This window comes from Mustela lutreola, chromosome 7 (assembly GCF_030435805.1).
Source record: "Mustela lutreola isolate mMusLut2 chromosome 7, mMusLut2.pri, whole genome shotgun sequence".
Taxonomy (NCBI): Eukaryota; Metazoa; Chordata; class Mammalia; order Carnivora; family Mustelidae; genus Mustela; species Mustela lutreola.
The window spans coordinates 740,918-751,551 of record NC_081296.1 but is presented as its reverse complement, the minus strand read 5'-3'; the positions used below and the strand labels follow the sequence as shown (position 1 = coordinate 751,551).

The following is a 10,634-nucleotide window of genomic DNA, read 5'->3' as shown; positions in this document are numbered from 1 at the left end:
TGAAGGGAGAAGCAAAATGGTGTGGCAGGGATCAGAAATGGGTGTGAAACCATTAGGACAGATGGTGTAGACACATCGTGGTGAAGGCAAAGACCATTAAAGACAAAATAGATCAAAGAGGAGATCATCTGAAATCTCTCCTGTTTCACGTATCGGTGCCTTCTGCACCTCAGCCCACTTCCTGTCCCTGCCTTACAGATAGGGCACATGCAAGCACCCCTGCGTGCACACACGTGGCCATCATCCACTGGCGTGGCACCGTGGGGGAGGGCACAGGTGCGGGGAACACAGGCTTCCTGCCAGCGGCACGAGGACCTCTTCTGGACTGGGCAGCACATGGACCCGCACTCAGCTCCGCCTTGTGTCCCTGTCCTTCCCCAGCAGTCTCCTGAAGGCTCTCTTGACTTCCTTGTTCCTCAGGTGAGAGGGTAAGTGCTGGGGTGCCCACGGCATAGAAGAGACCAAAGAACTTGCCCCATTTGTGAGCATAGGAACTCTGGGGCTGGAGGGAGACGACAATGCCTGAGCTGTACCAGAGGGTGACCGCTGTGAGATGGGAGGGGAAGGTCCCAAACATCTTCCTCCACTCTTGCGCCAAGTTAATCCTCAGCACTGCTCGGGCGATGGCACAGTAAGAGACAAGGATGAGGCCGAGGGGCACGACCAGAATGAGGACACTGGCCACAGCCCTCCGGGTCTCATTGTAGGTGGTGGTCCCACAGGACAATGTGATTAGAGCTGGGACCTCACACACGAAGCCATCCATCTGCCGATGGGGACAGAGGGGCAGGCGGAGAGGGGGTGGCGTCTGGACTACTGACTCCAGCAGCCCGATGACCCTGGCCACGGATGCCAGCTGCTGGCACCGGCAGGGCTAGATGATGGTGGTGTAGTGGGGGCGCTGGCGGGTGGCCGCATAGCAGTCGGAGGCCATCACTGCCAGGAGGGTGCACTCAGTGGTCCCCGGGAACAGAAAGATGAAGAGCTGAACAGAGCAGCCAAGGAAGCTGATGGGTTTTGGGCCCCAGGGGTTGACCAGCATCTGGAGGATGGAACTCATCCAAGAAGGTCCAAGAAGGACAGGTCAGAGAGGAAAAAGGTCAGACAGCAGAATGGTGAGGGTGTTGCCCACCTGAGTCAGAAGGTAGGACAACCACGAAGAGGCTTCTTTCAAGTCCTGGGCGTTCAGAGAAACCCCAAAGGAGGAAGCCGCCAGGGGAGCTCTGGGTGGCCATGACCTCTTCCTGCCCCGGTCTGGAGGGACGTCTATCGTCTGAGACCCCAGCTGGTACTGGTCAGGCCACAGCAGGTGCACCTTTCTCTTCCCATCGTCCCACCAGTGTCCTCTCCTGGACACCACCCTCAGCGGCTCGTCCCTTCTCATCTCTCCTGGTCAGTGTGGGCTAGCTGGCGTGGGGGCAGCAGGACGTGCTGGCAGACGGACAGAGCTGTCTGCTGGGGCCCTGGGCTGCTGGCTGAGCGTAAAGGAGGCTGGTGGAAAGCAAGCAGGTGTGAGCTGACGGAGCACTTCAGCACCGCCTGTACGGAGCGCCTCTGCGTCCTGTTCTAAGTGTTAAGTGTTTCGTTGTCCTTATGTTTGTTGGAAGAGCCAGCAAAGTCATGTATTTTCAAGTGGATTTTCAGGTTATAAGCTATCTACATAGAGTTCATCATTTCTCTGTCAGGTAACTGTTGTGGAGCTCTTTATACCACATTATATTCTGTGCATCTTTTTTGCAGGGGAGCCTTAGAGAGAGAGTGTTGTATCTGGGAGAGAGGTTTTCCCTTTGTGTGTAAGGACACCATTCCCAGAGCCGTTTGGTTGCTCAAGTAGCTGAGCTGGCTGTCTGGCTGGGGGGACTGGCCCACATGTTCAGTCACTGCCCTGAGACGCTTACAGGTGGGAGGCAGGCATGACCCCGAGCATATTAAAACCACTGAGCAGTTCACAGAGACAATATCAAAGACCCCAAGCCTTCAAGGTCGGGACACCAGCATCCTGAGTGAGGGAGTAGGGTCTATAAGGTGGCAAGGGACCAGTTTGGTTGGCTATATCAGGGAAAACATCCTGGAGGAGGTGGCTGTATATTTTATATAAAAAAAGAGGAACATTGGGCATAGAAAGCCAAGTCAGAGCTGGGGCAGGAGGCTGAGGCCATTGGCAGCTCCCCAGCTAAGCTTAGCTGACCTCCAGCCTCAGGGAGGGCTTGGGGTAGGGCCGGCTGGCAGAAGTGCCTGGGCAGCCTACAGGGTGGCCTGAGCATCTCCTGATGCAGGTTCCCATCCCGCTGCATCTCTTCTAGATATTTCTGCTCCGGTATCTTCCTCGGTTTGTTCTTTTTCTCCCATGCTTTTCTCCCTTATAGGACGCATTTTAACTTTTTGTCATATTTTTATACAATCAAAAAAGCATAAGTAAAGCATATCTCTACAGTTTAATGAGTAAGAAAATCAACCCCTGGCATGACCATGAAGAACTGAGCACACGTTTCGAGTGTCTTCAGTGCTCCCGCGCGCACACACCCCAGATGGGACCAGCACGCTGCATTTCCCCTTATTCCTTTTACTGTCTGGAGATAGAGTTTACATAGACCCAATTAAAAATGTATAATTTAGTGGTTTTAGTATATTCGCTATTGTGCAAGCAATACTGTCAGCCTCCAGAACATCTCATCACTCCCAAACAAAACCTCATGCCAAGAAGCAGTCTCCCTTCCTTTGCTTGCTCTGTAATAGGCAGTTACTATCACTGAAACAGCAGCCCGTGGTTCTTGTGATTCCTCAGCTCTCACCCTAATCGCTTTGTTTGCATTTCTGAATTTCTCATTCTCCTGGTGCTCCCCTACCTCCTTCCCGAGTCTCTGTAGAACGGCCTCTCCTTAGTGACCCCTCACCTTTTCTCCCTGTCTTTGTCTTCTCCACGCTCTCACTTACCATTTTGCTCCTGGCTCTTGCCCGTGACACAGTCATTCAGTGGTTTCTGCATTTGAGACTTCCCTGGGCTCCACGAGCACCCGCCAGCCGTGTACTGGGAGCCAGGGCACCAGGGGCGGGTGGGGACCAACACAAAGGAGTTTGTGATAATCCAGAGCTATCAGTAACCAGGAGGTGTGGAATGCTCCCTACGTGCCTCACAGCTGCCCAGTCACCTGGATCTCTCAGCAGCCCTGCAAACAAGACGCTCTTACTCTATCTGTATCAGGAAGTAAACAGTTTCAGAGGTTAAGACATGGCTGAGGGGACCCAGCCAGTGGGTGCCAGGGCCAGGAGTGTAGACCGTGGTTAACTTCCACTCTGGTGCTCCACTGCTGGGGGCTGGTAGGAGCTGAGGTCTCCTAAAAAAAGAACAAATTCTCTACTCACCGTCAGTCAGATTAAAATCCCCTCTGCCAGTGTGATGGGTCACATTAACAAAAGAAGAAATAAGAACCTTATGATCCTCTCAATTAAAGCAGAAAAGGCATTTGACCAAATACAGCATCCTTTCCTGATTAAAACTCTTCAAAATATTGGGATAGAGGGCACATAGCTCAATAACATAAAAGCTATCTATGAAAAGCCCACAGCAAGTATGGTCCTCAACAGGGAAAAGCTGAGAGCTTTTCAGAGGAAGAGCAAGACGGCGGAGGAGTAGGAGACCTAAATTTCATCTGGTCCGAGGGATCCAGCTGGATAGTTATCCAACCACTCTGAACACCTACAAACTCAACAAGAGAGTGAAGAGAAGATCAACAACTCTTGAAACAGAAAAGTGACCCCTTTTTGGTAGGTAGGATGTGTGAAGTGAAGCCAAAGTGACATACAGGAAGATAGACCTGGGGAGGGGGAGGGGCCAGCTCCCAGCAAGTGGTAGAGCAGCGGAGCACAAAATCTGAACTTTTAGAAGTCTGCTCCACTGAGAGACGCGGCCCCAGAGGCTAAGTGGGGGCGGAGCCCTCGTGGGGACTGTGTGGTCTCAGGACCCGTGGGGTCACAGAAAGACCAGGGGTGTCTGAGTGTGACAGAGACCCCAGGCATCAGAGTAGGGAAGCCGGCTGCAGAGACAGAGCCAAGGCGGGGGCTTTCAGCTCAGGATTACCTTAAACTGTGATACAAGGCACATTTGACCCCTGCTCTTGGAGCAGGGACCCCACAAGTGGCAGATCTGGGGACACCCCCTCCTTTTCCAGGAGGAGTGGTGTGGGAGGGCGTGGCAGGAATCTGCTGGGTTTGGAGACTCCAAACAGGGCCGTGCGCCTGAGACAGAAATGCTCGGCTACATGCCGGGGGAGCTCAGAGCGTGGCCAGAAACCAGGGAGATGGGAGGGATTGAACGCTTTTCTCTGAGCGCGCACTGAGGACTGGGGCCCTGAGCTCTTGGCTCCTCCAGGTGGGAGACTGGGAGGCCATCATTTTCATTCCTGTCCGCGGGAACTCTACAGAAAGCGCTCAGGGAACAAAAGCTCCAAGACCATAACCACACAGATTGCTTAGCCTGGCCCCTGGCAAGGGCGGTGCAGTTCTGCAAAGACATTTGAGAGTCACGGTGACAGGCCCCCAGAAGATCAGCAAGAACATCCAGCCAAGACCAAGTTCACAGATCAATGAAAATGGTGGAACTCCAGAGATACAGGAATGCAGCACACAGAATTCATGGATTTTCCCCCCATGATCCTTTAGTCTTTCAAAGTTAAATTTTTAAAAATTTTACTTTTCTCTCTATTTTTTTGAATTTTTCCTCTTTTCTATTTTAACTAGTTTATCTTATCAATAACTTTTTATTTTTTATTTTTTAAAACGTTTTATTTATTTACTTGAGAGAGTGAGAGAGAGAGCATGAGAGGGGAGAGGGTCAAAGGCAGAAGCAGACCCCTTCTGAGCAGAGAGCCTGATACGGGACTTGATCCCAGGACTCTAGGATCATGACCCTAGCTGTACGCAGTTGCTTAACCAACTGAGCCATCCAGGCATCCCTTATCGATACCTTTTATAATGTTCATTTTTATAGTCATAGTCTATCCCTTCATTGTACTTAACCTTATTTTTTGTATTTGTATAAGTTTTTCTTTCTTTAAATTTTGGGATACAGTTTCTTCCAACAGACCATAATATACCTTAAATCTAATGTATGGCTTTGGTCTAGTCTCTAGCCTGGTCACATTCTCTACTTTTTTTTTTTTTTCCAGCCAACTTATTTTCCAGTTCTTTTTATAAAATCTTTTTTTAAAAAAGATTTTATGTATTTATTTTACAGACAGAGATCACAAGTGGGCAGAGAGGCAGGCAGAGAGAGAGGAAGAAGCAGGCTCCCTGCTGAGCAGAAAGCCTAATGCAGGACTCCATCCCAGGACCCTGGGATCATGCCCTGAGTCAAAGGTGGAGGCTTTAACACACTGAGCCACCCAGGCGCCCCTGTGACATCTTTTTAATTTTCATCTTTATAGTCATAATTTATCCCTTCATCATGTTTACCCTTATTTTTGTATATATTTAAGTTTTTCTTTCTTTAAAATTTTGGGAGGCAAATTCTTCTAACAGACCATACTACATTCAAAATCAAGCCTGTGGCTCTGTTCTATTCACCAGCCTAAATATTTTTTTTCTTCCCCTTTCTTCTGCCCCCAGTTTTGAGTCTCTTCTGATTTGGTTAGTGTATATTTTTCTGGGCTAGTTGGTTTGTTACCATTTTAGCATTTTTTTCTCCCATTCATCTATTCTTCTCTGGACAAAATGACAAGGTGGAAAACTTACCTAAAAAAAAAAAAAAAAAAAAAAAAGAACAATTGGGACACCTGGGTGGCTCATTTGGTTAAGCATCTGCCTTCAGCTCAGGTCATGATCCCAGGGCTGTGGGATTGAGTCCCACATTGGGCTCCTCCACATCAAGTCCCACAAGAGCAGGGATCCTGCTTATAATCTTGAGCTCTCTCTGGAATGTAAATTAATAAAATCTTAAAAAAAAAAAAAAACAAACAAACAAGATGGAGTACTGACTGCTAGGGACCTAATCAATATGGACATTAGTAAGATGTCAGAAGTAGACTTAAGAATGACGATTATAGGGCGCCTGGGTGGCTCAGTGGGTTAAGCCGCTGCCTTCGGCTCAGGTCATGATTTCAGGGTCCTGGGATCGAGTCCCGCATCGGGCTCTCTGCTCAGTGGGGAGCCTGCTTGCTCCTCTCTCTGTCTGCCTCTCTGCCTACTTGTGATCTCTCTCTGTCAAATAAATAAATAAAATCTTAAAAAAAAAAAGAATGATGATTATAAAAATGCTAGCTTGGGGGCACCTCGGTGGCTCAGTGGGTTAAAGCCTCTGTCTTCAGCTCAGGTCATGATCCCAGGGTCCTGGGATCAAGTCCAGCATCAGGCTCTCTGCTCAGCAGGGAGCCTGCTTCTGCTCCTTCTCTCTCTGCTTGCTTGTGATCTCTGTCAAATAAATAAATAAATAAATAAATCTTTAAAAAAAAAAGGGATACTAGCTGGGCTTGAAAAAAGCATAGAATATACTAGATAATCCCTTTCTGAAGAAATAAAATCCCTTACTGGAGAAATAAAAGAACTAAAATCTAACCAAATTGAAATTTAAAAAGCTATTAAGAAGGTGCAATAAAAAATGGAGGCTCTTACTGCTAGGATAAATGAGGCAGAAGAGAGAACTAATGATATAGGAAACCAAATGAAGGAGAATAAAGAAGCTGAGAAAAAGAGAGATAAACAACTACTGGATCATGAGGGGAGAATTCAAGAGAAAAGTGATACCATAAGATGAAACAATATTAGAATAATTGGGATCTCAGAAGAAGAAGAAAGAGAGAGAGGGGCAGAAGGTATATTGGAGCAAATTATAGCAGATAACTGCCCTAATTTGGCGAATGAAACAAGCATCAAAACCCACGAGGCACAGAGAACGCCCCTCAAAATCAATAAAAATGTCAATACCCCATCATCTAACTGTAAAACTTACAAGTCTCAGTGACAAAGAGAAAATCCTGAAAGCAGCCCAGGAAAAGAAGTCTGTAACATACAATGGTTCAAATATTAGATTGGAACCAGACCTGTCCATAGAGACCTGGCAGGCCAGAAAGGACTGGCATGATATATTCAGAGCATTAAATGCGAAAAACATGCAGCCAAGAATAATATATCCAGCTAGGCTGTCATTGAATATCAGAGTAGAAATAAAAAGCTTCTAGGCCAATCAAAAATGAAAAGAATTTGCAAATGCCAAAAGGAAATATTGAAAGTGATCCTCTTAGCAAAGAGAGAGCCCAAGAACAGAAAGGAACTGAGACAATATACAGTAACAGTCACTTTACAGGCAATATAGTGGTACTAAATTGATAAATTTTTTTAGTTACCCTGAATGTAAATGGGCTAAATTCTCCAATCAAAAGACATGAGGTATCAGAATGGATTAAAAAAACAAGACCCAGGGGCACCTGGGTGGCTCATTTGATTAAGTGACTGCCTTTAGTTCATGATCCCAGGGTCCTGATCCCAGGGTAATGATCCCAGGGTCCTGGAATTGAGCCCTGCATTGGGATCCCTGCTCAGTGGGTAGCCTGCTTTTCCCTCTCCCTCTGCTGCTCTGCTTGCTTGTGTCTCTTGCTCTCTCTGTCAAATAAATATACAAAATTAAATTAAAAAACAAGGCCAACCAATATGCTGTTGGCAAGAAACCCATTTCAGATCCAAAGACACCTCCAGATTTAAAGTAAGGGGGTGAAAAACCATTTACCATGCTAATGAACATCAAAAGAATGCTGGGGTGGCAATCCTTATATCAGATAAATTAGATTTTAAGCCAAAGACTATAATAAGAGATGAGGAAGGACAGTATATCATACTTAAAGGGTCTATCCAACAAGAATACATCAATAATTTTTTAAATGTCTATGACCCTAATATGGGAGGAGCCAATTATACAAACCAATTAATAACAAAATCAAAGAAACACATCAACAATAATACAATAATAGTAGGAGACTTTAACACTCCCCTCACTGAAATGGACAGATCATCTAATTAAAAGATCAACAAGGAGGGGGGCCTGGGTGACTCAGTGGGTTAAGCCCCTGTCTTCAGCTCAGGTCATGGTCTTGGGGTCCTGGGATCAAGCCCCATGTTGGGCTCTCTGTTCAGCAAGGAGCCTGCTTCCCCCACCCCCATCTGCCTCTCTGCCTAGTTGTGATCTCACTCTCAAAGAAATAAATAAAATCTTTTTAAAGAAGATCAACAAGGAAATAAAGGCTTCAAATGACACATTGGATCAGATGGACATTACAGATATATTCAGAGCATTCCATCCCAAAGCAACAAAATACACAGTGTACTCTAGTGTACATGGAACATTCTCCAGAATAGATCACATCCTGGGTTACAAATCAGGACTCAACTGGTACCAAATATTGGGATCATTCTCTGTGTATTTTCAGACCACAATGCTTTGAAACTAGAACTCAACCACAAGAGCAAAATTGGAAAGAACTCAAATACATGAAGATTAAAGAACATCCTACTAAAGAAAAAAATGAGTCAGCCAGGAAATTAAAGAAGAATTAAAAAAATCATCAAAGCAAATTTAAAAAAAAAATAATGGAAACAAATGAAAATAAAACCACAGCTGTTCAAAACCTTTGGGATGCAGCAAAGACTGTCCTGAGGAGAAAGTATATATCAATACAAGCCTTTCTCAAGAAACAAGAAAGCTTTCAAGTACACAGCCTGACCCTACACCTAGAGGAGCTAGAGAAAGAACAGCAAAGAAAGCTGAAGTCCAGGAGGAGAAGAGAAATCATAAAGATCAGAGCAGAAATCAATGAAATAGAAACTGAAAGAATAGAACAGATCAACAAAACTAGGAGCTAGTTCTTTGAAAGAATAAGATTGATAACCCCCTGGCCAGACTTATCAAAAAGAAAAGAGAAAGGATCCAAATAAATAAAATCATGAATGAAAGAGGAGAGTTCACAACCAACACCAAAGGAATACAACTATGAAAACATATTATGAGCAACATACACCAGCAAATTTGACCATCTGGAAGAAATGGATGCCTTCTTAGAGACATATAAACTATGAAAACTAAATCAGGAAGAAATAGAAAACCTGAACAGACCCATAGCCAGTAAGGAGATGGAAGCAGTCATCAAAAATCTCCCAAGAAACAAGAGCCTAGGGCCAGACAGTTTCCCAGGGGAATTCTACCAAACATTTAAAGAAGAATGAATACCTGTTATCCTGAAACTGTTCCAAAAAATAGACATGGAAGGAAAACCTCCAAACTCATTTTATGAGGTCAGCATTACCTTGATCCCCAAACCAGACAAAGACTGCATCAAAAAGGAGAATTACAGACCAGTATCCTTGATGAACATGGATGAAAAAATTCCCACCAAAATACTAGCCAATAGGATCCCACAGTACAGTAAAAGGATTATTCACCATGACCAAGTGGGATTTATTCCTGGGCTGCAAAGTTGGTTCAACATCTGCAAATCAATCAATGTGATTCAATACATTTAGTAAAAGAAAGAACAAGAACCATATGATACTCTCTATAGATGCTGAAAAAACATTTGACAAAGTGCAGCATCCTTTCTTGATCAAAACTCTTCACAGTGTATGGTAGGGGGTACATACCTCAATATCATGAAAGCTATCTATGGCAAACCCACAGTGAATATCATCTTCAATGGGGAAAAACTGAGAGCTTTCCCCTAAGGTCAGGAACATGGCAGGGCTGTCCACTGTCATCACTGCTGGTCAACATAGTACTAGAAGCCCTAGCCTCAGCAATCAGACAACAAAAAGAAATAAAATGCATCTGAATCAGCAAAGAAGAAGTCAAGAAGTCTCACCCTTCCCAGATGACATGATACTCTATGTAGAATACCCTAAAGACTCCACCACTAAATTACTAGAACTCATACAGCAATTCAGCAATGTGGCAGGATACAAAAGCAATGCACAGAAATCAGTTGCATTTCTGTACACCACCAACAAGACAGAAGAAAGAGAAATTAATGAATCCATCCCATTTACAATAGCATAAAAGCCCATAAGATAACTAGGAATAAATCTAACCAAAGAGGTAAACATACTTTACTCTAGAAACTACAGAACACTTATGAAAGAAATTGATGAAGACACAAAGGGAATGAAAAATATTCTGTGTTCATGGGTTGGAAGAATAAACACTGTGAAAATGTCTATGCTACCCAGAGCAAACTACACATTCAATGCCATTTCTATCAAAATGCCATTGACATTTTTCACAGAGCTCGAGCCAAAAATCCTAAAACTTGTATGGAACCAGAAAAGACTCTGAATTGCCAGGGAATGCTGAAAAAGAAAACCAAAGCTAAGGGCATAGCAATGCCTGACTTCAAGCTTTGTTACAAAGCTGTGGTCACCAAACAGAATGGTATTGGCACAAAACAGATACATAGATCAATGGAACAGGATAGAGAGCCCAGAAATGGATGCTCAACTCTATGGTCAACTAATCTTTGACAAAGCAGGAAAGAATATCCAATGGAAAAAAGACAGTCTCTTCAATAAATGGTGCTGAGAAAATAGGACAGCCACATGAAGAAGAATGAAACTGGATCATTCTCGGACTCCATACACAAAGATAAACTCAAAATGGATGA

The 10,634-nt window shown here is 44.8% G+C and overlaps 1 pseudogene; it reads right to left on the bottom strand.

Moving 5' to 3' along the window:
- Nucleotides 1–348: 348 nt before the first annotated feature.
- On the bottom strand, nt 349–1,235 carry LOC131835187 (olfactory receptor 2H1-like; annotated as a pseudogene).
- Nucleotides 1,236–10,634: the final 9,399 nt, after the last annotated feature.